This window comes from Dermacentor albipictus, chromosome 5 (genome assembly GCF_038994185.2).
Source record: "Dermacentor albipictus isolate Rhodes 1998 colony chromosome 5, USDA_Dalb.pri_finalv2, whole genome shotgun sequence".
Lineage (NCBI taxonomy): Eukaryota > Metazoa > Arthropoda > Arachnida > Ixodida > Ixodidae > Dermacentor > Dermacentor albipictus.
The window spans coordinates 128,282,987-128,308,023 of record NC_091825.1 but is presented as its reverse complement, the minus strand read 5'-3'; the positions used below and the strand labels follow the sequence as shown (position 1 = coordinate 128,308,023).

The following is a 25,037-nucleotide window of genomic DNA, read 5'->3' as shown; positions in this document are numbered from 1 at the left end:
CCATGTGCACTGATTTCTCTGGAAAACGCTGGTGCGTGGCACATACATCAATCTCCATTCTATTGGAACTATTTCCGTCTAATCACGCCATGAATAAATAGATTTCGAAAATTGGCGCGTCCGAAGAAAAGGTAAGGCTATAGCCCAGTAAATTATCGAAACAGCCATGTGCACTGATTTCTCTGGAAAACGCTGGTGCGTGGCACATACACCAATCTCTATCCTATTGGATGTGTTTCCGCCTAATCAGGCCATGAATAAAAGGATTTCGAAAATTGGCGCGTCCGAAGAAAAGGTAAGGCTATAGCCCAGTAAATTATCGAAACAGCCATGTGCGCTGATTTCTCTGGAAAACGCTGGTTCGTGGCACATACATCAATCTCCATTCTATTGGAACTATTTCCGTCTAATCACGCCATGAATAAATAGATTTCGAAAATTGGCGCGTCCGAAGAAAAGGTAAGGCTATAGCCCAGTAAATTATCGAAACAGCCATGTGCACTGATTTCTCTGGAAAACGCTGGTGCGTGGCACATACATCAATCTCCATTCTATTGGAACTATTTCCGTTTAATCACGCCATGAATAAATAGATTTCGAAAATTCGCGCGTTCGAAGAAAAGGTAAGGCTATAGCCCAGTAAATTATCCAAACAGCCATGTGCACTGACTTCTCTGGAAAACGCTGGTGCGTGGCACATACATCAATCTCCATTCTATTGGAACTATTTCCGTCTAATCACGCCATGAATAAATAGATTTCGAAAATTGGCGCTTCCGAAGAAAAGGTAAGGCTATAGCCCAGTAAATTATCAAAACAGCCATGTGCACTGATTTCTCTGGAAAACGCTGGTGCGTGGCACATACACCAATCTCCATTCTATTGGAACTATTTCCGTCTAATCACGCCATGAATAAATAGATTTCGAAAATTGGCGCTTCTGAAGAAAAGGTAAGGCAATAGCCCAGTAAATTATCGAAACAGCCATGTGCACTGACTTCTCTGGAAAACGCTGGTGCGTGGCACATACATCAATCTCCATTCTATCGGAACTATTTCCGTCTAATCACGCCATGAATAAATAGATTTCGAAAATTGGCGCGTCCGAAGAAAAGGTAAGGCTATAGCCCAGTAAATCGAAACAGCCATGTGCACTGATTTCTCTGGAAAACGCTGGGTCGTGGCACATACATCAATCTCCATTCTATTGGAACTACTTCCGTCTAATCACGCCATGAATAAATAGATTTCGAAAATTGGCGCGTCCGAAGAAAAGGTAAGGCTATAGCCCAGTAAATTATCGAAACAGCCATGTGCACTGATTTCTCTGGAAAACGCTGGTGCGTGGCACATACACCAATCTCTATCCTATTGGATGTGTTTCCGCCTAATCAGGCCATGAATAAAAGGATTTCGAAAATTGGCGCGTCCGAAGAAAAAGTAAGGCTATAGCCCAGTAAATTATCGAAACAGCCATGTGCACTGATTTCTCTGGAAAACGCTGGTGCGTGGCACATACACCAATCTCTATCCTATTGGATGTGTTTCCGCCTAATCAGCCCATGAATAAATAGATTTCGAAAATTGGCGCCTCCGAAGAAAAGGTAAGGCTATAGCCCAGTAAATTATCGAAACAGCCATGTGCACTGATTTCTCTGGAAAACTCTGGCGCGTGGCACATACACCAATCTCTATCCTATTGGATGTGTTTCCGCCTAATCAGGCCATGAATAAAAGGATTTCGAAAATTGGCGCGTCCGAAGAAAAAGTAAGGCTATAGCCCAGTAAATTATCGAAACAGCCATGTGCACTGATTTCTCTGGAAAACGCTGGTTCGTGGCACATACATCAATCTCCATTCTATTGGAACTACTTCCGTCTAATCACGCCATGAATAAATAGATTTCGAAAATTGGCGCGTCCGAAGAAAAGGTAAGGCTATAGCCCAGTAAATTATCGAAACAGCCATGTGCACTGATTTCTCTGGAAAACGCTGGTGCGTGGCACATACACCAATCTCTATCCTATTGGATGTGTTTCCGCCTAATCAGGCCATGAATAAAAGGATTTCGAAAATTGGCGCGTCCGAAGAAAAAGTAAGGCTATAGCCCAGTAAATTATCGAAACAGCCATGTGCACTGATATATCTGGAAAACGCTGGTGCGTGGCACATACACCAATCTCTATCCTATTGGATGTGTTTCCGCCTAATCAGGCCATGAATAAATAGATTTCGAAAATTGGCGCTTCCGAAGAAAAGGTAAGGCTATAGCCCAGTAAATTATCGAAACAGCCATGTGCACTGACTTCTCTGGAAAACGCTGGTGCGTGGCACATACACCAATCTCTATCCTATTGGATGTGTTTCCGCCTAATCAGGCCATGAATAAAAGGATTTCGAAAATTGGCGCGTCCGAAGAAAAGGTAAGGCTATAGCCCAGTAAATTATCGAAACAGCCATGTGCACTGACTTCTCTGGAAAACGCTGGTGCGTGGCACATACACCAATCTCCATTATATTGGAACTATTTCTGTCTAATCACGCCATGAATAAATAGATTTCGAAAATTGGCGCGTCCGAAGAAAAGGTAAGGCTATAGCCCAGTAAATTATCGAAACAGCCATGTGCACTGACTTCTCTGGAAAACGCTGGTGCGTGGCACATACATATGTCTCCATTCTATTGGAACTATTTCCGTCTAATCACGCCATGAATAAATAGATTTCGAAAATTGGCGCTTCCGAAGAAAAGGTAAGGCTATAGCCCAGTAAATTATCGAAACAGCCATGTGCACTGATTTCTCTGGAAAACGCTGGTGCGTGGCACATACACCAATCTCTATCCTATTGGATGTGTTTCCGCCTAATCAGGCCATGAATAAAAGGATTTCGAAAATTGGCGCGTCCGAAGAAAAGGTAAGGCTATAGCCCAGTAAATCGAAACAGCCATGTGCACTGATTTCTCTGGAAAACGCTGGTGCGTGGCACATACATCAATCTCCATTCTATTGGAACTATTTCCGTCTAATCACGCCATGAATAAATAGATTTCGAAAATTGGCGCTTCCGAAGAAAAGGTAAGGCTATAGCCCAGTAAATTATCGAAACAGCCATGTGCACTGACTTCTCTGGAAAACGCTGGTGCGTGGCACATACATCAATCTCCATTCCATTGGAACTATTTCCGTCTAATCACGCCATGAATAAATAGATTTCGAAAATTGGCGCTTCCGAAGAAAAGGTAAGGCTATAGCCCAGTAAATTATCAAAACAGCCATGTCCACTGACTTCTCTCGAAAACGCTTCTTCGTGGCACATACACCAATCTCTATCCTATTGGAAGTATTTCCGCCTAATCAGGACATGAATACATGGATTTCGAAAATTGGGGCTTCCGAAGAAAAGGCAAGCCTATAGCCCAGTATATTATTGAAACAGCCATGTCCACTGACTTCTTTGGAAAACGCTGGTGCGTGGCACATACACCAATCTCTATCCTATTGGATGTGTTTCCGCCTAATCAGGCCATGAATAAAAGGATTTCGAAAATTGGCGCGTCCGAAGAAAAGGTAAGGCTATAGCCCAGTAAATCGAAACAGCCATGTGCACTGATTTCTCTGGAAAACGCTGGTGCGTGGCACATACATCAATCTCCATTCTATTGGAACTATTTCCGTCTAATCACGCCATGAATAAATAGATTTCGAAAATTGGCGCGTCCGAAGAAAAGGTAAGGCTATAGCCCAGTAAATTATCGAAACAGCCATGTGCACTGATTTCTCTGGAAAACGCTGGTGCGTGGCACATACACCAATCTCTATCCTATTGGATGTGTTTCCGCCTAATCAGGCCATGAATAAAAGGATTTCGAAAATTGGCGCGTCCGAAGAAAAGGTAAGGCTATAGCCCAGTAAATTATCGAAACAGCCATGTGCACTGATTTCTCTGGAAAACGCTGGTTCGTGGCACATACATCAATCTCCATTCTATTGGAACTATTTCCGTCTAATCACGCCATGAATAAATAGATTTCGAAAATTGGCGCGTCCGAAGAAAAGGTAAGGCTATAGCCCAGTAAATTATCGAAACAGCCATGTGCACTGATTTCTCTGGAAAACGCTGGTGCGTGGCACATACATCAATCTCCATTCTATTGGAACTATTTCCGTTTAATCACGCCATGAATAAATAGATTTCGAAAATTCGCGCGTTCGAAGAAAAGGTAAGGCTATAGCCCAGTAAATTATCGAAACAGCCATGTGCACTGACTTCTCTGGAAAACGCTGGTGCGTGGCACATACATCAATCTCCATTCTATTGGAACTATTTCCGTCTAATCACGCCATGAATAAATAGATTTCGAAAATTGGCGCTTCCGAAGAAAAGGTAAGGCTATAGCCCAGTAAATTATCAAAACAGCCATGTGCACTGATTTCTCTGGAAAACGCTGGTGCGTGGCACATACACCAATCTCCATTCTATTGGAACTATTTCCGTCTAATCACGCCATGAATAAATAGATTTCGAAAATTGGCGCTTCTGAAGAAAAGGTAAGGCAATAGCCCAGTAAATTATCGAAACAGCCATGTGCACTGACTTCTCTGGAAAACGCTGGTGCGTGGCACATACATCAATCTCCATTCTATTGGAACTATTTCCGTCTAATCACGCCATGAATAAATAGATTTCGAAAATTGGCGCGTCCGAAGAAAAGGTAAGGCTATAGCGCAGTAAATCGAAACAGCCATGTGCACTGATTTCTCTGGAAAACGCTGGTTCGTGGCACATACATCAATCTCCATTCTATTGGAACTACTTCCGTCTAATCACGCCATGAATAAATAGATTTCGAAAATTGGCGCGTCCGAAGAAAAGGTAAGGCTATAGCCCAGTAAATTATCGAAACAGCCATGTGCACTGATTTCTCTGGAAAACGCTGGTGCGTGGCACATACACCAATCTCTATCCTATTGGATGTGTTTCCGCCTAATCAGGCCATGAATAAAAGGATTTCGAAAATTGGCGCGTCCGAAGAAAAAGTAAGGCTATAGCCCAGTAAATTATCGAAACAGCCATGTGCACTGATTTCTCTGGAAAACGCTGGTGCGTGGCACATACACCAATCTCTATCCTATTGGATGTGTTTTCGCCTAATCAGCCCATGAATAAATAGATTTCGAAAATTGGCGCTTCCGAAGAAAAGGTAAGGCTATAGCCCAGTAAATTATCGAAACAGCCATGTGCACTGATTTCTCTGGAAAACGCTGGCGCGTGGCACATACACCAATCTCTATCCTATTGGATGTGTTTCCGCCTAATCAGGCCATGAATAAAAGGATTTCGAAAATTGGCGCGTCCGAAGAAAAAGTAAGGCTATAGCCCAGTAAATTATCGAAACAGCCATGTGCACTGATTTCTCTGGAAAACGCTGGTTCGTGGCACATACATCAATCTCCATTCTATTGGAACTACTTCCGTCTAATCACGCCATGAATAAATAGATTTCGAAAATTGGCGCGTCCGAAGAAAAGGTAAGGCTATAGCCCAGTAAATTATCGAAACAGCCATGTGCACTGATTTCTCTGGAAAACGCTGGTGCGTGGCACATACACCAATCTCTATCCTATTGGATGTGTTTCCGCCTAATCAGGCCATGAATAAAAGGATTTCGAAAATTGGCGCGTCCGAAGAAAAAGTAAGCCTATAACCCAGTAAATTATCGAAACAGCCATGTGCACTGATATCTCTGGAAAACGCTGGTGCGTGGCACATACACCAATCTCTATCCTATTGGATGTGTTTCCGCCTAATCAGGCCATGAATAAATAGATTTCGAAAATTGGCGCTTCCGAAGAAAAGGTAAGGCTATAGCCCAGTAAATTATCGAAACAGCCATGTGCACTGACTTCTCTGGAAAACGCTGGTGCGTGGCACATACATCAATCTCCATTCCATTGGAACTATTTCCGTCTAATCACGCCATGAATAAATAGATTTCGAAAATTGGCGCTTCCGAAGAAAAGGTAAGGCTATAGCCCAGTAAATTATCAAAACAGCCATGTCCACTGACTTCTCTCGAAAACGCTTCTTCGTGGCACATACACCAATCTCTATCCTATTGGAAGTATTTCCGCCTAATCAGGCCATGAATACATGGATTTCGAAAATTGGGGCTTCCGAAGAAAAGGTAAGCCTATAGCCCAGTATATTATTGAAACAGCCATGTCCACTGACTTCTTTGGAAAACGCTGGTGCGTGGCACATACACCAATCTCTATCCTATTGAATGTGTTTCCGCCTAATCAGGCCATGAATAAAAGGAATTCGAAAATTGGCGCGTCCGAAGAAAAGGTAAGGCTATAGCCCAGTAAATTATCGAAACAGCCATGTGCACTGACTTCTCAGGAAAACGCTGGTGCGTGGCACATACATCAATCTCCATTCTATTGGAACTATTTCCGTCTAATCACGCCATGAATAAATAGATTTCGAAAATTGGCGCTTCCGAAGAAAAGGTAAGGCTATAGCCCAGTAAATTATCAAAACAGCCATGTCCACTGACTTCTCTCGAAAACGCTTCTTCGTGGCACATACACCAATCTCTATCCTATTGGAAGTATTTCCGCCTAATCAGGCCATGAATACATGGATTTCGAAAATTGGGGCTTCCGAAGAAAAGGTAAGCCTATAGCCCAGTATATTATTGAAACAGCCATGTCCACTGACTTCTTTGGAAAACGCTGGTGCGTGGCACATACACCAATCTCTATCCTATTGAATGTGTTTCCGCCTAATCAGGCCATGAATAAAAGGAATTCGAAAATTGGCGCGTCCGAAGAAAAGGTAAGGCTATAGCCCAGTAAATTATCGAAACAGCCATGTGCACTGACTTCTCTGGAAAACGCTGGTGCGTGGCACATACACCAATCTCCATTATATTGGAACTATTTCTGTCTAATCACGCCATGAATAAATAGATTTCGAAAATTGGCGCGTCCGAAGAAAAGGTAAGGCTATATATAGCCCAGTAAATTATCGAAACAGCCATGTGCACTGATTTCTCTGGAAAACGCTGGTGCGTGGCACATACATCAATCTCCATTCTATTGGAACTATTTCCGTCTAATCACGCCATGAATAAATAGATTTCGAAAATTGGCGCGTCCGAAGAAAAGGTAAGGCTATAGCCCAGTAAATTATCGAAACAGCCATGTGCACTGACTTCTCTGGAAAACGCTGGTACGTGGCACATACATCAATCTCCATTCTATTGGAACTATTTCCGTCTAATCACGCCATGAATAAATAGATTTCGAAAATTGGCGCTTCCGAAGAAAAGGTAAGGCTATAGCCCAGTAAATTATCGAAACAGCCATGTGCACTGATTTCTCTGGAAAACGCTGGTGCGTGCCACATACATCAATCTCCATTCTATTGGAACTTTTTCCGTCTAATCACGCCATGAATAAATAGATTTCGAAAATTGGCGCGTTCGAAGAAAAGGTAAGGCTATAGCCCAGTAAATTATCGAAACAGCCATGTGCACTGACTTCTCTGGAAAACGCTGGTGCGTGGCACATACATCAATCTCCATTCTATTGGAACTATTTCCGTCTAATCACGCCATGAATAAATAGATTTCGAAAATTGGCGCTTCCGAAGAAAAGGTAAGGCTATAGCCCAGTAAATCGAAACAGCCATGTGCACTGATTTCTCTGGAAAACGCTGGTGCGTGGCACATACACCAATCTCCATTCTATTGGAACTATTTCCGTCTAATCACGCCATGAATAAATAGATTTCGAAAATTGGCGCTTCTGAAGAAAAGGTAAGGCCATAGCCCAGTAAATTATCGAAACAGCCATGTGCACTGACTTCTCTGGAAAACGCTGGTGCGTGGCACATACATCAATCTCCATTATATTGGAACTATTTCCGTCTAATCACGCCATGAATAAATAGATTTCGAAAATTGGCGCTTCCGAAGAAAAGGTAAGGCTATAGCCCAGTAAATTATCGAAACAGCCATGTGCACTGATTTCTCTGGAAAACGCTGGTGCGTGGCACATACACCAATCTCTATCCTATTGGATGTGTTTCCGCCTAATCAGGCCATGAATAAATAGATTTCGAAAATTGGCGCTTCCGAAGAAAAGGTAAGGCTATAGCCCAGTAAATTATCGAAACAGCCATGTGCACTGATTTCTCTGGAAAACGCTGGCGCGTGGCACATACACCAATCTCTATCCTATTGGATGTGTTTCCGCCTAATCAGGCCATGAATAAAAGGATTTCGAAAATTGGCGCGTCCGAAGAAAAAGTAAGGCTATAGCCCAGTAAATTATCGAAACAGCCATGTGCACTGATTTCTCTGGAAAACGCTGGTGCGTGGCACATACATCAATCTCCATTCTATTGGAACTATTTCCGTCTAATCACGCCATGAATAAATAGATTTCGAAAATTGGCGCTTCCGAAGAAAAGGTAAGGCTATAGCCCAGTAAATTATCGAAACAGCCATGTGCACTGACTTCTCTGGAAAACGCTGGTGCGTGGCACATACACCAATCTCTATCCTATTGGATGTGTTTCCGCCTAATCAGGCCATGAATAAAAGGATTTCGAAAATTGGCGCGTCCGAAGAAAAGGTAAGGCTATAGCCCAGTAAATTATCGAAACAGCCATGTGCACTGACTTCTCTGGAAAACGCTGGTGCGTGGCACATACACCAATCTCCATTATATTGGAACTATTTCTGTCTAATCACGCCATGAATACATAGATTTCGAAAATTGGCGCGTCCGAAGAAAAGGTAAGGCTATAGCCCAGTAAATTATCGAAACAGCCATGTGCACTGACTTCTCTGGAAAACGCTGGTGCGTGGCACATACATATGTCTCCATTCTATTGGAACTATTTCCGTCTAATCACGCCATGAATAAATAGATTTCGAAAATTGGCGCTTCCGAAGAAAAGGTAAGGCTATAGCCCAGTAAATTATCGAAACAGCCATGTGCACTGATTTCTCTGGAAAACGCTGGTGCGTGGCACATACACCAATCTCTATCCTATTGGATGTGTTTCCGCCTAATCAGGCCATGAATAAAAGGATTTCGAAAATTGGCGCGTCCGAAGAAAAGGTAAGGCTATAGCCCAGTAAATCGAAACAGCCATGTGCACTGATTTCTCTGGAAAACGCTGGTGCGTGGCACATACATCAATCTCCATTCTATTGGAACTATTTCCGTCTAATCACGCCATGAATAAATAGATTTCGAAAATTGGCGCTTCCGAAGAAAAGGTAAGGCTATAGCCCAGTAAATTATCGAAACAGCCATGTGCACTGACTTCTCTGGAAAACGCTGGTGCGTGGCACATACATCAATCTCCATTCTATTGGAACTATTTCCGTCTAATCACGCCATGAATAAATAGATTTCGAAAATTGGCGCTTCCGAAGAAAAGGTAAGGCTATAGCCCAGTAAATTATCAAAACAGCCACGTCCACTGACTTCTCTCGAAAACGCTTCTTCGTGGCACATACACCAATCTCTATCCTATTGGAAGTATTTCCGCCTAATCAGGCCATGAATACATGGATTTCGAAAATTGGGGCTTCCGAAGAAAAGGTAAGCCTATAGCCCAGTATATTATTGAAACAGCCATGTCCACTGACTTCTTTGGAAAACGGTGGTGCGTGGCACATACACCAATCTCTATCCTATTGGATGTGTTTCCGCCTAATCAGGCCATGAATAAAAGGAATTCGAAAATTGGCGCGTCCGAAGAAAAGGTAAGGCTATAGCCCAGTAAATTATCGAAACAGCCATGTGCACTGACTTCTCTGGAAAACGCTGGTGCGTGGCACATACATCAATCTCCATTCTATTGGAACTATTTCCGTCTAATCACGCCATGAATAAATAGATTTCGAAAATTGGCGCTTCCGAAGAAAAGGTAAGGCTATAGCCCAGTAAATTATCAAAACAGCCATGTCCACTGACTTCTCTCGAAAACGCTTCTTCCTGGCACATACACCAATCTCTATCCTATTGGAAGTATTTCCGCCTAATCAGGCCATGAATACATGGATTTCGAAAATTGGGGCTTCCGAAGAAAAGGTAAGGCTATAGCCCAGTAAATTATCGAAACAGCCATGTGCACTGACTTCTCTGGAAAACGCTGGTGCGTGGCACATACACCAATCTCCATTATATTGGAACTATTTCTGTCTAATCACGCCATGAATAAATAGATTTCGAAAATTGGCGTGTCCGAAGAAAAGGTAAGGCTATATATAGCCCAGTAAATTATCGAAACAGCCATGTGCACTGATTTCTCTGGAAAACGCTGGTGCGTGGCACATACATCAATCTCCATTCTATTGGAACTATTTCCGTCTAATCACGCCATGAATAAATAGATTTCGAAAATTGGCGCTTCCGAAGAAAAGGTAAGGCTATAGCCCAGTAAATTATCGAAACAGCCATGTGCACTGATTTCTCTGGAAAACGCTGGTGCGTGGCACATACACCAATCTCTATCCTATTGGATGTGTTTCCGCCTAATCAGGCCATGAATAAATAGATTTCGAAAATTGGCGCTTCCGAAGAAAAGGTAAGGCTATAGCCCAGTAAATTATCGAAACAGCCATGTGCACTGATTTCTCTGGAAAACGCTGGCGCGTGGCACATACACCAATCTCTATCCTATTGGATGTGTTTCCGCCTAATCAGGCCATGAATAAAAGGATTTCGAAAATTGGCGCGTCCGAAGAAAAAGTAAGGCTATAGCCCAGTAAATTATCGAAACAGCCATGTGCACTGATTTCTCTGGAAAACGCTGGTGCGTGGCACATACATCAATCTCCATTCTATTGGAACTATTTCCGTCTAATCACGCCATGAATAAATAGATTTCGAAAATTGGCGCTTCCGAAGAAAAGGTAAGGCTATAGCCCAGTAAATTATCGAAACAGCCATGTGCACTGACTTCTCTGGAAAACGCTGGTGCGTGGCACATACACCAATCTCTATCCTATTGGATGTGTTTCCGCCTAATCAGGCCATGAATAAAAGGATTTCGAAAATTGGCGCGTCCGAAGAAAAGGTAAGGCTATAGCCCAGTAAATTATCGAAACAGCCATGTGCACTGACTTCTCTGGAAAACGCTGGTGCGTGGCACATACACCAATCTCCATTATATTGGAACTATTTCTGTCTAATCACGCCATGAATACATAGATTTCGAAAATTGGCGCGTCCGAAGAAAAGGTAAGGCTATAGCCCAGTAAATTATCGAAACAGCCATGTGCACTGACTTCTCTGGAAAACGCTGGTGCGTGGCACATACATATGTCTCCATTCTATTGGAACTATTTCCGTCTAATCACGCCATGAATAAATAGATTTCGAAAATTGGCGCTTCCGAAGAAAAGGTAAGGCTATAGCCCAGTAAATTATCGAAACAGCCATGTGCACTGATTTCTCTGGAAAACGCTGGTGCGTGGCACATACACCAATCTCTATCCTATTGGATGTGTTTCCGCCTAATCAGGCCATGAATAAAAGGATTTCGAAAATTGGCGCGTCCGAAGAAAAGGTAAGGCTATAGCCCAGTAAATCGAAACAGCCATGTGCACTGATTTCTCTGGAAAACGCTGGTGCGTGGCACATACATCAATCTCCATTCTATTGGAACTATTTCCGTCTAATCACGCCATGAATAAATAGATTTCGAAAATTGGCGCTTCCGAAGAAAAGGTAAGGCTATAGCCCAGTAAATTATCGAAACAGCCATGTGCACTGACTTCTCTGGAAAACGCTGGTGCGTGGCACATACATCAATCTCCATTCTATTGGAACTATTTCCGTCTAATCACGCCATGAATAAATAGATTTCGAAAATTGGCGCTTCCGAAGAAAAGGTAAGGCTATAGCCCAGTAAATTATCAAAACAGCCACGTCCACTGACTTCTCTCGAAAACGCTTCTTCGTGGCACATACACCAATCTCTATCCTATTGGAAGTATTTCCGCCTAATCAGGCCATGAATACATGGATTTCGAAAATTGGGGCTTCCGAAGAAAAGGTAAGCCTATAGCCCAGTATATTATTGAAACAGCCATGTCCACTGACTTCTTTGGAAAACGGTGGTGCGTGGCACATACACCAATCTCTATCCTATTGGATGTGTTTCCGCCTAATCAGGCCATGAATAAAAGGAATTCGAAAATTGGCGCGTCCGAAGAAAAGGTAAGGCTATAGCCCAGTAAATTATCGAAACAGCCATGTGCACTGACTTCTCTGGAAAACGCTGGTGCGTGGCACATACATCAATCTCCATTCTATTGGAACTATTTCCGTCTAATCACGCCATGAATAAATAGATTTCGAAAATTGGCGCTTCCGAAGAAAAGGTAAGGCTATAGCCCAGTAAATTATCAAAACAGCCATGTCCACTGACTTCTCTCGAAAACGCTTCTTCCTGGCACATACACCAATCTCTATCCTATTGGAAGTATTTCCGCCTAATCAGGCCATGAATACATGGATTTCGAAAATTGGGGCTTCCGAAGAAAAGGTAAGGCTATAGCCCAGTAAATTATCGAAACAGCCATGTGCACTGACTTCTCTGGAAAACGCTGGTGCGTGGCACATACACCAATCTCCATTATATTGGAACTATTTCTGTCTAATCACGCCATGAATAAATAGATTTCGAAAATTGGCGTGTCCGAAGAAAAGGTAAGGCTATATATAGCCCAGTAAATTATCGAAACAGCCATGTGCACTGATTTCTCTGGAAAACGCTGGTGCGTGGCACATACATCAATCTCCATTCTATTGGAACTATTTCCGTCTAATCACGCCATGAATAAATAGATTTCGAAAATTGGCGCGTCCGAAGAAAAGGTAAGGCTATAGCCCAGTAAATTATCGAAACAGCCATGTGCACTGACTTCTCTGGAAAACGCTGGTACGTGGCACATACATCAATCTCCATTCTATTGGAACTATTTCCGTCTAATCACGCCATGAATAAATAGATTTCGAAAATTGGCGCTTCCGAAGAAAAGGTAAGGCTATAGCCCAGTAAATTATCGAAACAGCCATGTGCACTGATTTCTCTGGAAAGCGCTGGTGCGTGCCACATACATCAATCTTCATTCTATTCGAACTATTTCCGTCTAATCACGCCATGAATAAATAGATTTCGAAAATTGGCGCGTCTGAAGAAAAGGTAAGGCTATAGCCCAGTAAATTATCGAAACAGCCATGTGCACTGACTTCTCTGGAAAACGCTGGTGCGTGGCACATACATATATCTACATTCTATTGGAACTATTTCCGTCTAATCACGCCATGAATAAATAGATTTCGAAAATTGGCGCGTCCGAAGAAAAGGTAAGGCTATAGCCCAGTAAATTATCGAAATAGCCATGTGCACTGATTTCTCTGGAAAACGCTGGTGCGTGGCACATACACCAATCTCTATCCTATTGGATGTGTTTCCGCCTAATCAGGCCATGAATAAAAGGAATTCGAAAATTGGCGCGTCCGAAGAAAAGGTAAGGCTATAGCCCAGTAAATTATCGAAACAGCCATGTGCACTGATTTCTCTGGAAAACGCTGGTGCGTGGCACATACATCAATCTCCATTCTATTGGAACTATTTCCGTCTAATCACGCCATGAATAAATAGATTTCGGAAATTGGCGCTTCCGAAGAAAAGGTAAGGCTATAGCCCAGTAAATTATCGAAACAGCCATGTGCACTGATTTCTCTGGAAAACGCTGGTGCGTGGCACATACACCAATCTCTATCCTATTGGATGTGTTTCCGCCTAATCAGGCCATGAATAAAAGGATTTCGAAAATTGGCGCGTCCGAAGAAAAGGTAAGGCTATAGCCCAGTAAATCGAAACAGCCATGTGCACTGATTTCTCTGGAAAACGCTGGTGCGTGGCACATACATCAATCTCCATTCTATTGGAACTATTTCCGTCTAATCACGCCATGAATAAATAGATTTCGAAAATTGGCGCGTCCGAAGAAAAGGTAAGGCTATAGCCCAGTAAATTATCGAAACAGCCATGTGCACTGATTTCTCTGGAAAACGCTGGTGCGTGGCACATACACCAATCTCTATCCTATTGGATGTGTTTCCGCCTAATCAGGCCATGAATAAAAGGATTTCGAAAATTGGCGCGTCCGAAGAAAAGGTAAGGCTATAGCCCAGTAAATTATCGAAACAGCCATGTGCACTGATTTCTCTGGAAAACGCTGGTTCGTGGCACATACATCAATCTCCATTCTATTGGAACTATTTCCGTCTAATCACGCCATGAATAAATAGATTTCGAAAATTGGCGCGTCCGAAGAAAAGGTAAGGCTATAGCCCAGTAAATTATCGAAACAGCCATGTGCACTGATTTCTCTGGAAAACGCTGGTGCGTGGCACATACATCAATCTCCATTCTATTGGAACTATTTCCGTTTAATCACGCCATGAATAAATAGATTTCGAAAATTGGCGCGTCCGAAGAAAAGGTAAGGCTATAGCCCAGTAAATTATCGAAACAGCCATGTGCACTGACTTCTCTGGAAAACGCTGGTGCGTGGCACATACATCAATCTCCATTCTATTGGAACTATTTCCGTCTAATCACGCCATGAATAAATAGATTTCGAAAATTGGCGCTTCCGAAGAAAAGGTAAGGCTATAGCCCAGTAAATCGAAACAGCCATGTGCACTGATTTCTCTGGAAAACGCTGGTGCGTGGCCCATACATCAATCTCCATTCTATTGGAACTATTTCCGTCTAATCACGCCATGAATAAATAGATTTCGAAAATTGGCACGTCCGAAGAAAAGGTAAGGCTACAGCCCAGTAAATTATCGAAACAGCCATGTGCACTGATTTCTCTGGAAAACGCTGGTGCGTGGCACATACACCAATCTCTATCCTATTGGATGTGTTTCCGCCTAATCAGGCCATGAATAAAAGGATTTCGAAAATTGGCGCGTCCGAAGAAAAGGAAAGGCTATAGCCCAGTAAATTATGGAAACAGCCATTTGCACTGATTTCTCTGGAAAACGCTGGTGCGTGGCACATACATCAATCTCCATTCTATTGGAACTATTTCCGTCTAATCACGCCATGAATAAATAGATTTCGAAAATTGGCACATCCGAAGAAAAGGTAAGGCTATAGCCCAGTAAATTATCGAAACAGCCATGTGCACTGATTTCCCTGGAAAACGCTGGTGCGTGGCACATACATCAATCTCCATTCTATTGGAACTATTTCCGTCTAATCACGCCATGAATAAATAGATTTCGAAAATTGGCGCTTCTGAAGAAAAGGTAAGGCAATAGCCCAGTAAATTATCGAAACAGCCATGTGCACTGACTTCTCTGGAAAACGCTGGTGCGTGGCACATACATCAATCTCCATTCTATTGGAACTATTTCCGTCTAATCACGCCATGAATAAATAGATTTCGAAAATTGGCGTCCGAAGAAAAGGTAAGGCTATAGCCCAGTAAATTATCGAAACAGCCATGTGCACTGACTTCTCTGGAAAACGCCGGTGCGTGGCACATACATCAATCTCCATTCTATTGGAACTATTTCCGTCTAATCACGCCATGAATAAATAGATTTCGAAAATTGGCGCTTCCGAAGAAAAGGTAAGGCTATAGCCCAGTAAATTATCAAAACAGCCATGTCCACTGACTTCTCTCGAAAACGCTTCGTCGTGGCACATACACCAATCTCTATCCTATTGGAAGTATTTCCGCCTAATCAGGCCATGAATACATGGATTTCGAAAATTGGGGCTTCCGAAGAAAAGGTAAGCCTATAGCCCAGTATATTATTGAAACAGCCATGTCCACTGACTTCTTTGGAAAACGCTGGTGCGTGGCACATACACCAATCTCTATCCTATTGGATGTGTTTCCGCCTAATCAGGCCATTAATAAAAGGATTTCGAAAATTGGCGCGTCCGAAGAAAAGGTAAGGCTATAGCCCAGGAAATTATCGAAACAGCCATGTGCACTTATTTCTCTGGAAAACGCTGGTTCGTGGCACATACATCAATCTCCATCCCATTGGAAGTATTTCCGTCTAATCACGCCATGAATAAATAGATTTCGAAAATTGCCGCGTCCGAAGAAAAGGTAAGCCTATAGCCCAGTAAATTATCAAAACAGCCATGTCCACTGACTTCTCTCGAAAACGCTTCTTCGTGGCACATGCACCAATCTCTATCCTATTGGAAGTATTTCCGCCTAATCACGCCATGATTAAATTGATTTTGAAAATTGGCACTTCCGAAGAAAAGGTAAGCCTATAGCCCAGTAAATTATCGAAACAGCCATGTCCACTGACTTTTCTGGAAAGCGTTGGTTCGTGGCACATACATCAATCTCCATTCCATTGAATGTATTGCCTCCTAATCACACAACGAATAAATGGATTTCGAAAATTGGCACTTCCAAAGAAAAGGTAAGACTATAGCCCAGGAAATTGTCGAAACAGCCATGCCCACTAACTTATCTGGAAAACGCCTCTTCGTGGCACATACATCAATCTCCATTCTATTGGAAGTGTTTCCGCCTAATCACTCTATGAATAAATGGATTTCGAAAATTGCCACTTCCGAAGAAAAGGTAAGCCTATAGCCCAGTAAATTGTCGAAAGAGCCATGTCCACTGACTTCTCTGGAAAACGTTGGTTCGTGGAAAATATCTCGATCTCCATCCTATTGAAAGCATGTCCGCCTAATCACGCCATGAATAAATGAATTTCGAAAATTGCCACTTCCGAAGAAAAAGTAAGCCTATAGCCCAGTAAATTGTCGAAACAGCCATGTCCACTGACTTCTCTGGAAAACGTTGGTTCGTGGAAAATATCTCGATCTCCATCCTATTGAAAGCATGTCCGCCTAATCACGCCATGAATAAATGGATTTCGAAAATTGCCACTAAAAGGGGCTATAAAATTCCGATAATGACCAGCTTACATGGTCGATGTCTACAACTGTCTGCAATACGAGACAGCTTCGTCCAATACCTACTGATATCAGCTGGTACATTAGTCGGCCTTGTACAAATGCGCGCATAGTGTTATAACTTGGCAGTGCACGTATTTAAAGAAAAAGTTGTGCTCCGCAGTCGGTATCCGCGTCTGCTGTGCACTACGTCACGATTATTCACGTCTACACTCTAACGAAAAAAGGACTAAAAGGGGTAGGGAGGTTAGTCCTTTTGGGGACTAACTGATTTGCCACAACCATTAGTCCTTTTGGGGACGAACTGACAGGGGATGAACTGTTACTCCCCATGCGCTTACTCCTTCGGGGACTAACAGTTGCCCCTGCCCGATGGTCCTCAAGGGTGTAACGGTAATTCGTTCCGATGCTCCGCAAAGGTGGAATTAATTAAATTAGGCATTTATACCCTTATAAAAAATTAATGACCTAAAAAAAACGTGCCCGAGAGCAGGATTCGAACTCACGTCCTCTCGGTCACAAGTCAGGTACGCTAACCACTTCACCACGCCGCTTTTTTTTTCTTTATTTCCAGACAATCAACAAACACATCAATACATACTGCTGAGGATTCAGCAGTATGTATACATACATACTGAGGATTCAGCAGTATGTATACATACATACTGAGGATTCAGCCTAGAAGGATGTGACGTACGTTTATTAGCTTACGCTGATGATGTTGTTGTTTTCTATGAAGATAAGGAGAGTGTTTGAGCTACCATGACAATTATGCGTGAGTTTTGTGACATGACGGATAGCAATATAAACTTCAATAAGTGTGTCGGCTTGTGGCACGGCCGGTGGCAAACAACGCCGTGTGTTTTTGAAGGTATGCAGTGGAAGCTCACGCCTGGGATTTTAGGCACACTTCGAGACACTAAAGACTTATGGAATGGCAAAGTGCGGGATTTAAAAGCTCAAACTGATAAGTGGGCCGGACGAGACCTCTCTATATTTGCACGTGCGGCTATCTGCAGAATCTTCTTGGTGAGCAAGCTGTGGTATCTCATGCAAGTCATGAGCTGTTCCCGATTCAACTTCAAGAAATTCCATAGAGTATTTGCTGTTTTTGTGTGGCAGTCTGAATATGAAAGAACAAGCAGGAACAACTTGTTTCGCAAGTTGGGTCAGGGGGGATTGTCATTACCAAACTTATACTTAAAGCAACTGATTTCTAGATTTTTGTTCTTACGAGACACGACAAATCCTTTCTTACGAACAGTTATTCAAGTCCGATTGAGCAAGGTCTTACCTAACTTTGTTGTCTCGATGAGGGAGGGTGGATGTTACGCAACGAGTAAATTTTTACGTGAGGTGGTCGTAGCATTTAGACTTTTTTAAACCACCACTTTTCCATAGAACATTTGGCTGCAGTCAGTCGTAAGCGGATAAGCTCGGATTTAATAGATATTATGTTCCCAGAACCATTATATCGATTAATGTACCGCGAAGGCCAGGGGAAAGATGTCCTAAAACGTGTGAAACGAATGATTGTACCAGGGGGAGTCAAAACATTCTTTTTTAAACTACATACTAATACCTTGCCTGTAAAAACATGGCTAGAAGAAAGAGGGGACTATTTACCATGGGGGACTAACTGTTTGATTTGCAAGAAACCAGAAACTATAGGACTTCACGACGCCGCTTGCTTGACAAGAGGGGATATTCAGACAAGGTTAAGCATAGGCACGCAAGCGCGGCAATATAAAAGTGACTCCGTATTTTGTGCAAGCTATGCAGTGAGAGTCTAACGTTGAGTGTACTTGCAACCATAAGCGACTGCGAAAAGAAATCAGCCCGAGTATTTTTTAGGGTGATTTAAACTGAGGCACTACGCCATGTATACGTGTAGCGAGCTCAAACGGGCCACCGAAGACGACAGAGAAGGGCAATTTCTCTGTCGCTTAGCGTGTGCCGTTTGAGCTACACATCGCTTCAGTTCGCAACCTCTTTGGAACGGAAGGAACTTAGGTATTGTTAACCAAGAAAATCTAGCCGTCTATCAATGACTTGAGGGTTTAATGTGTATCGCTCACTTATGGGGTGCGCACGATGGGCATGCTTCTTCACATTCCACTTTTAAGTTTCACGTAATTTTCTCACGAAGAGGCAAGGTGCTGCTTTGCATGTAGTTCAATAGACAATGCACGAACTTCGAACCATTCACGATTTATAGACAATACCGTTTTCGCCGCATCGCTCCATGACACGGACGAAAACAGCGAAGTGCCTGGGGAGTAACTGTTGCCGTTCGTCCTCCCATTGCTCTCTTTCCGAGCAGGGACTAAACACTTACTCTCCAAAATTTGCACACGGCACGCACATTCATGCAGTTAGTCCTTTGAGGGACGAAAGCGCCCTTTTTAGGACTAACGGCGCAGTTACTCCCGTTTTCCCCGGGATTTCTCTTAGAGTGTACGAAGCTACAATGATCAGCCCCCTATGAGCGTACATCGTCACTTTCACTCCTCAGCGATACCGTTATTTCTCGAGAAGCTGGCCGACTGACAGGCAGACTCCGTGGCCTCGTTTTGGAATCGGGTTAACGGCTGCCTGCCGACGGTTCTAGCAGCTCGCCATGAATCAATGTATTTGGAAAGATACGTGTGAAAAGAGGGTGCGTAATTGTGTCTCTGCTATTTCCTTTTTACCTCGTCATCATGCTGAATTATTGTCCCAAATGAAAGGAAGCCATCTCCAAGTTCTGGCAAAAATCATAAAAAAATTATGGGGTTTTACATGCTCAAACCACTTTATGATTAAGAGGCACGGCGTAGTGGAGGACTCCGGAAATTTAGACCAACTGAGGTTCTTTAACGCGCATCTAAATCTAAGTACACAGGCGTCCTCGCATTTTTCCCCCAACGAAATGAGGCAAAATGCCTATACGAGACAGCTTCGTCCAATACCTACTGATATCAGCTGGTACATTAGTCGGCCTTGTACAAATGCGCGCATAGTGTTATGACTTGGCAGTGCACGTATTTAAGAAAAAGTTGTGAAAGCCAAGTCACGAACGATTCGCTGATGATATTGCCTTGCTTAGTAACTCAGGGGACCAATTGCAATGCATGCTCAGTTACCTGGAAAGGGAAAGCAGAAGAGTGGGTCTAAAAATTAATCTGCAGAAAACTAAAGTAATGTTTAACAGTCTCGGAAGAGAACAGAAATGTACAATAGGCAGCGAGGCACTGGAAGTCGTAAGGGAATACACCTACTTGGGGCAGGTAGTGACGGCGGATCCGGATCATGAGCCGGAAATAATCAGAAGAATAAGAATGGGCTGGGGTGCGTTTGGCAGGCATTCTCAGATCATGAACAGCAGGTTGCCATTATCCCTCAAGAGAAAAGTATATAATAGCTGTGTCTTACCAGTACTCACCTACGGGGCAGAAACCTGGAGGCTTACGAAAAGAGTTCTACTCAAATTGAGGACGACGCAACGAGCTATGGAAAGAAGAATGATAGGTGTAACGTTAAGGGATAAGAAAAGAGCAGATTGGGTCAGGGAACAAACGCGAGTTAATGACATCTTAGTTGAAATCAACAAAAAGAAATGGGCATGGGCAGGACATGTAATGAGGAGGGAAGATAACCGATGGTCATTAAGGGTTACGGACTAGATCCCAAGGGAAGGGAAGCGTAGCAGGGGTCGGCAGAAAGTTAGGTGGGCGGATGAGATTAAGAAGTTTGCAGGGATAGCATGGCCACAATTAGTACATGACCGGGGTTGTTGGAGAAGTATGGGAGAGGCCTTTGCCCTGCAGTGGGCGTAACCAGGCTGATGATGATGATGATGATGAAATGAGGCTGCCGTGGCCGGGATTCGATCCCGCGACATCGTGCTGAACAGCCCAACACCATAGCCACTGAGCAACCACGGCGGGTGAAGAAAAGGGAAGTGAATGAAAACATAACTTGGCGCCCGTGGGATCCGAGCCCACAACCTCCGCATTACGCGCGTATTGCACTACCAATTGTGTTACTGGGGCGGCGATCAATCCGTCCACTAACTTGGGTATTTATTTTACAGCGAAGCTGTATACCACTACCGTCCAAGGAAAGTTTCGTATCGTTCGCTTAGTAAGTAAAAAAAAAAAATAACTCCCTATGCGTGGGCCGGTCCCGGAAACAGTGCAATGCCGGGCCGACCCGCGGCGGAGGTGCAGTTCGCCATTAAGGGTCCCACATACACAGCTTCGCTGGTCATCCTTCTTCACAGAGTGGAAAGGCACTGAGTTTTTTTTTCTTTTTTTTTTACTAGATCTAGCCCTAGGAGTGTTAACCAGCACTACTAATGGCCATGGTGGGCGGATGTGGAACATCCTTTTTTGTCCTGTTGGCGTCCGTCACACGTGATCTAAAGTGAGTAGGCACGTGGCTGATATAAAACCTCGCATGCTACCTAATGACATAACGCTGCAAGATTCGAGACCCCCGCCATGAAGAAACGGGAGAAGGGGAACTAAGGGCCTCGTTTTTGTTAATTACGACCCCATAAAGCCAACAGACTACGAAGCCAATGAAAGCATTGGGGAAATTAGCTGCAATGGAAAATGAATTGTAGGAAATAATCAATAAAAGTGAAATGTAAGTTGTCGCCGATGGGATTATATTCCATTATATTCGTGGTCGTGGTATTTACATCCAAATATGGGAGCCTCCTTTAGGCAGCGAGTAGTTGAAATAGTTATTTCCCGAATTACATGGACAGCGGGAGCATTCAATTACGCCTTTTCTTATAATTCTCGAGTGCTTGTACGCGTTTGTTCGTTAACTCAGACATAGATTATATATGTGCGAGCTCTACCTTTTCGCTAACTAGATAAGCAATGCAGAAACAGTCGTTATATTATCGAACAAGGAATGAACATAGACAGCATGGTTGGTCGGTTATTTGGTGGTAAAATGGCGCAAACTGCTTCTGGGGATGAGGCGGTACGAGTGCTCGAAATGTAAACATAGATTATTTTATCTATAGGTATTAGTGTATACCGTTTTCCAGGTTACGGTTACCTGCGCTGTTGTTATTAGTACAGCAATAAGCTTCACCTTGTAGATTTCAGAAAAATAAGCTGAAAGGCGGAAAATCTTACCCATCGAGGCTTTTGGTCTTGTGTCGTTTTCTTATCTCCACTCCCATTCTCGCGCTGCGTGGTTGAGGCATCCATCCCGGAATGAGACGCTTATCACGGTTATTTTCAAACAATCACTTCCTCCTCCTCCTCGATGCCGAGCGGAGGGAATGCAACGGAACCCTCCTTTCCACAAGTCTCTAGATACGCAACCAACCGATATAGGTCTTAAATTTCAAATATGGACACCTTGGATAACTTGGTTTCGGCAGCTTAACAGTGTCGGCCGAGAAACGGAGCGCTCAAACTTCGCTGCCATCTTTTATGCTTACCACGTCCAGGCGTGGCATAGATTACGATGATGATGATGATGCCATTGAGTCTGGCGCATACCCACTCACAGGGAACGGCCAAGAGTCGGGCAGAATTTGCTTATGTGTTTAGGTAGTGAATTTAAATATCTATCATTTTGTTGCCTATATTGAAGCGAATAGCCATGTGATCAACTTCTTTCAAACGCAGATTGCAGTTTTTTGAGAACGTATAGTTCTTTGTAGCAGCTGCACGTGCTTGAAAAATATTCTACACTGCGCGGCGAAAGGATTGCATGTCATAAATCTTCTCCTTAAATCTGCGTCCTTTAATGCGATTATCATTCTTTGGGAACTTGGACCAGTATGCGGTACGTCTCTCAGTTTGTCCGTGCGAGCCAAACCTCTTACATGCCAACCTGGGTCCCTGGGTTGCTCAGAGAGAGAGGGAGAGAGAGAGACAGGGAGGGAGCTTACCTGGGTTGCTCAAGTATGTTTTAGTGGATAGTGTTGCGTACTCCAGGGTAGCGTATCGTACTGCTGCCGAGTTGTAGCGACGCCTGTTTATCAAAGCTCGACCGACGTTACTATTGGGTAGCGTGGCGTGGCGGCGTGCTGCAGGCATCCGGAAGACCATGGCGACCAGGCAAGCACGAGACGATTTGTAGTGCGAAACTTGCACGGTTTATTCAAAGGTTGGTGAAAGATGATGAGAAGAGAATGAAGTGTTAAAAAAGGTACATTTCGGCGCCCTTTAAATGGGCTCTCTACAATCGTGGGAGGGATCTTGCTTCCGTCGACGTCACGTTACAGGCACAGAGTCTGATTCACGGAAAGAGGGCCCCGCCTCCGGTTATACCAAGCCTCTGGTTATACCAAGTCTCTGGTTATACCAAGCCTCCGGGAATTGTAGCCGCTCGTCCTCTTTTGCACATTGCTGGTTCGTGGAAGTTCTCCTGTAGAGTTTGACAGTTCGAGTCGAGTACAGGGTCCCTCTAAAATCGCGCGCGCGCACACACACACACACACACACACACACACACACACACACACACACACACACACACACACACACACACACACACACACACACACACACACACGCGCCCACACGCACGCACACATACACACACACACACACACACACACACACAACAACAACAACAACAAAAGAGGCCTGTAATCACTGCGGGGCTCCCGCCAGACCGGCAGACACTCGAGATTGCCTCGAGTTAGGAAGTCGCACTTCGTTTCGACGATGCATGGTGGGCGAAAATCCTTTTTTGCACGGCGTGCTAGGTGCCAACCGTAACAATAGGGCATCGTTGGGCCAACGTAGGTCAACCGAGTATATGACACAGGGTATGTGCTACTCTTAAATGCACCTCTTTCGTGCCACATTGGGTGAGTGCGCAAGTGCCACCGGCTACGTGCCGCTACTGAACGAACATCTTTGACGCCAACTTGAGTGACTACGTATGTGCCACTCTTCAATGAAAACAATAAACCACGTACTATTTCTCTTGTAATGGGCGGAATCAAACCCGCGTCATGTATAATCAGGCAGCGTTGTCTGAGCTAGTACATATTCAAACAAACGACGCGCGCGGAGCTCGCGGCGGCGTCGGCAGATGGCGCTGCATGCCCAGATGTGCGAAAAAATTAATCGGGCTTTGCGTGCCAAAACCACGGCCTGATCATGAGGCACGCCTTATAGTGGAGGAACTCGGGAATAATTTGGACTACCTGGGGTTCTTAAACGCTGTTAAGAACGGCGCGATGACGTGCAACTTTTGCCTGCCGGTTGCGACAGCAGCGGCAACCTTGTCTCGGAACGCTACCGTTACGCTCTAGCCTCGTCGCCATTGTGACTAAACGGGCTCGGCTGACCAACTATTGTTACTGAGCCCACGGGAACGTCTAGTGAGACCTCTTCCCAAGCGCCGATCAAGACGCAAGACAATGGGCAGCCGGCGGGCGCGCTGCGGGGGTCAGCTCGGGGAATAAAATGCCCCTACGGTGCCTGGTCGTCTCCCCTACGGTGCCTCGTCAACTCGCCCACGGTTCCTGGACGGCCGTTTCCGTCACCTGGGTATCGGGTGAGGATAGAGTGTTTATAAACCGTTGTTGCGCGGCTGCTCAGGACACTCTCTCTCAAGCAGTCATGTTAGACTGATGTACTTTCTCTCGCAGTCATGCTAGGCTTATGTAGATACTGTAAATAAACCCATATTCCTCGTTCTCGATAAGAAGCAGTGCTTCCCTTCATCAACGTCTTCAGCGTGGATAAGTTGGACGACGGCATAGGCCAGCTACCTTCTAATTCATGCCGGACTCCAACCTTGACAACGGCTTACGAGCGATGGGATTGAGCGCCCAATCTTGACAACGCGCACCTAAATCAAAGTACACGAGTGCTTTCGCATTTCGCCCCCGTCTAAATGCGGCCGCCGTGACCGGGATTCGATCGCGCGACCTCGTGCTTAGCAGCCCAACACCATAGCCACACATATTGCAGGTGCACGTAGGCCTCGTGCACGACGCGCTTCGGCGACGGCAATAAACGGTGTTTCGCTACGTTGCTTCAACG

At 44.1% G+C, this 25,037-nt stretch overlaps 1 long non-coding RNA gene across 1 annotated transcript in view; it reads right to left on the bottom strand.

Annotated features, from left to right (window-relative positions):
• The window catches only part of LOC135906412 (uncharacterized), a 32,566-nt gene extending 10,101 nt beyond the window's left edge, over window positions 1–22,465 (bottom strand). Inside the window, exon 1 of the long non-coding RNA XR_011514943.1 lies at window positions 22,158–22,465. This is a non-coding gene — a long non-coding RNA (uncharacterized lncRNA). The remainder of the gene's footprint in view (window positions 1–22,157) is intronic.
• Between the last annotated feature and the right edge of the window lie 2,572 nt (window positions 22,466–25,037).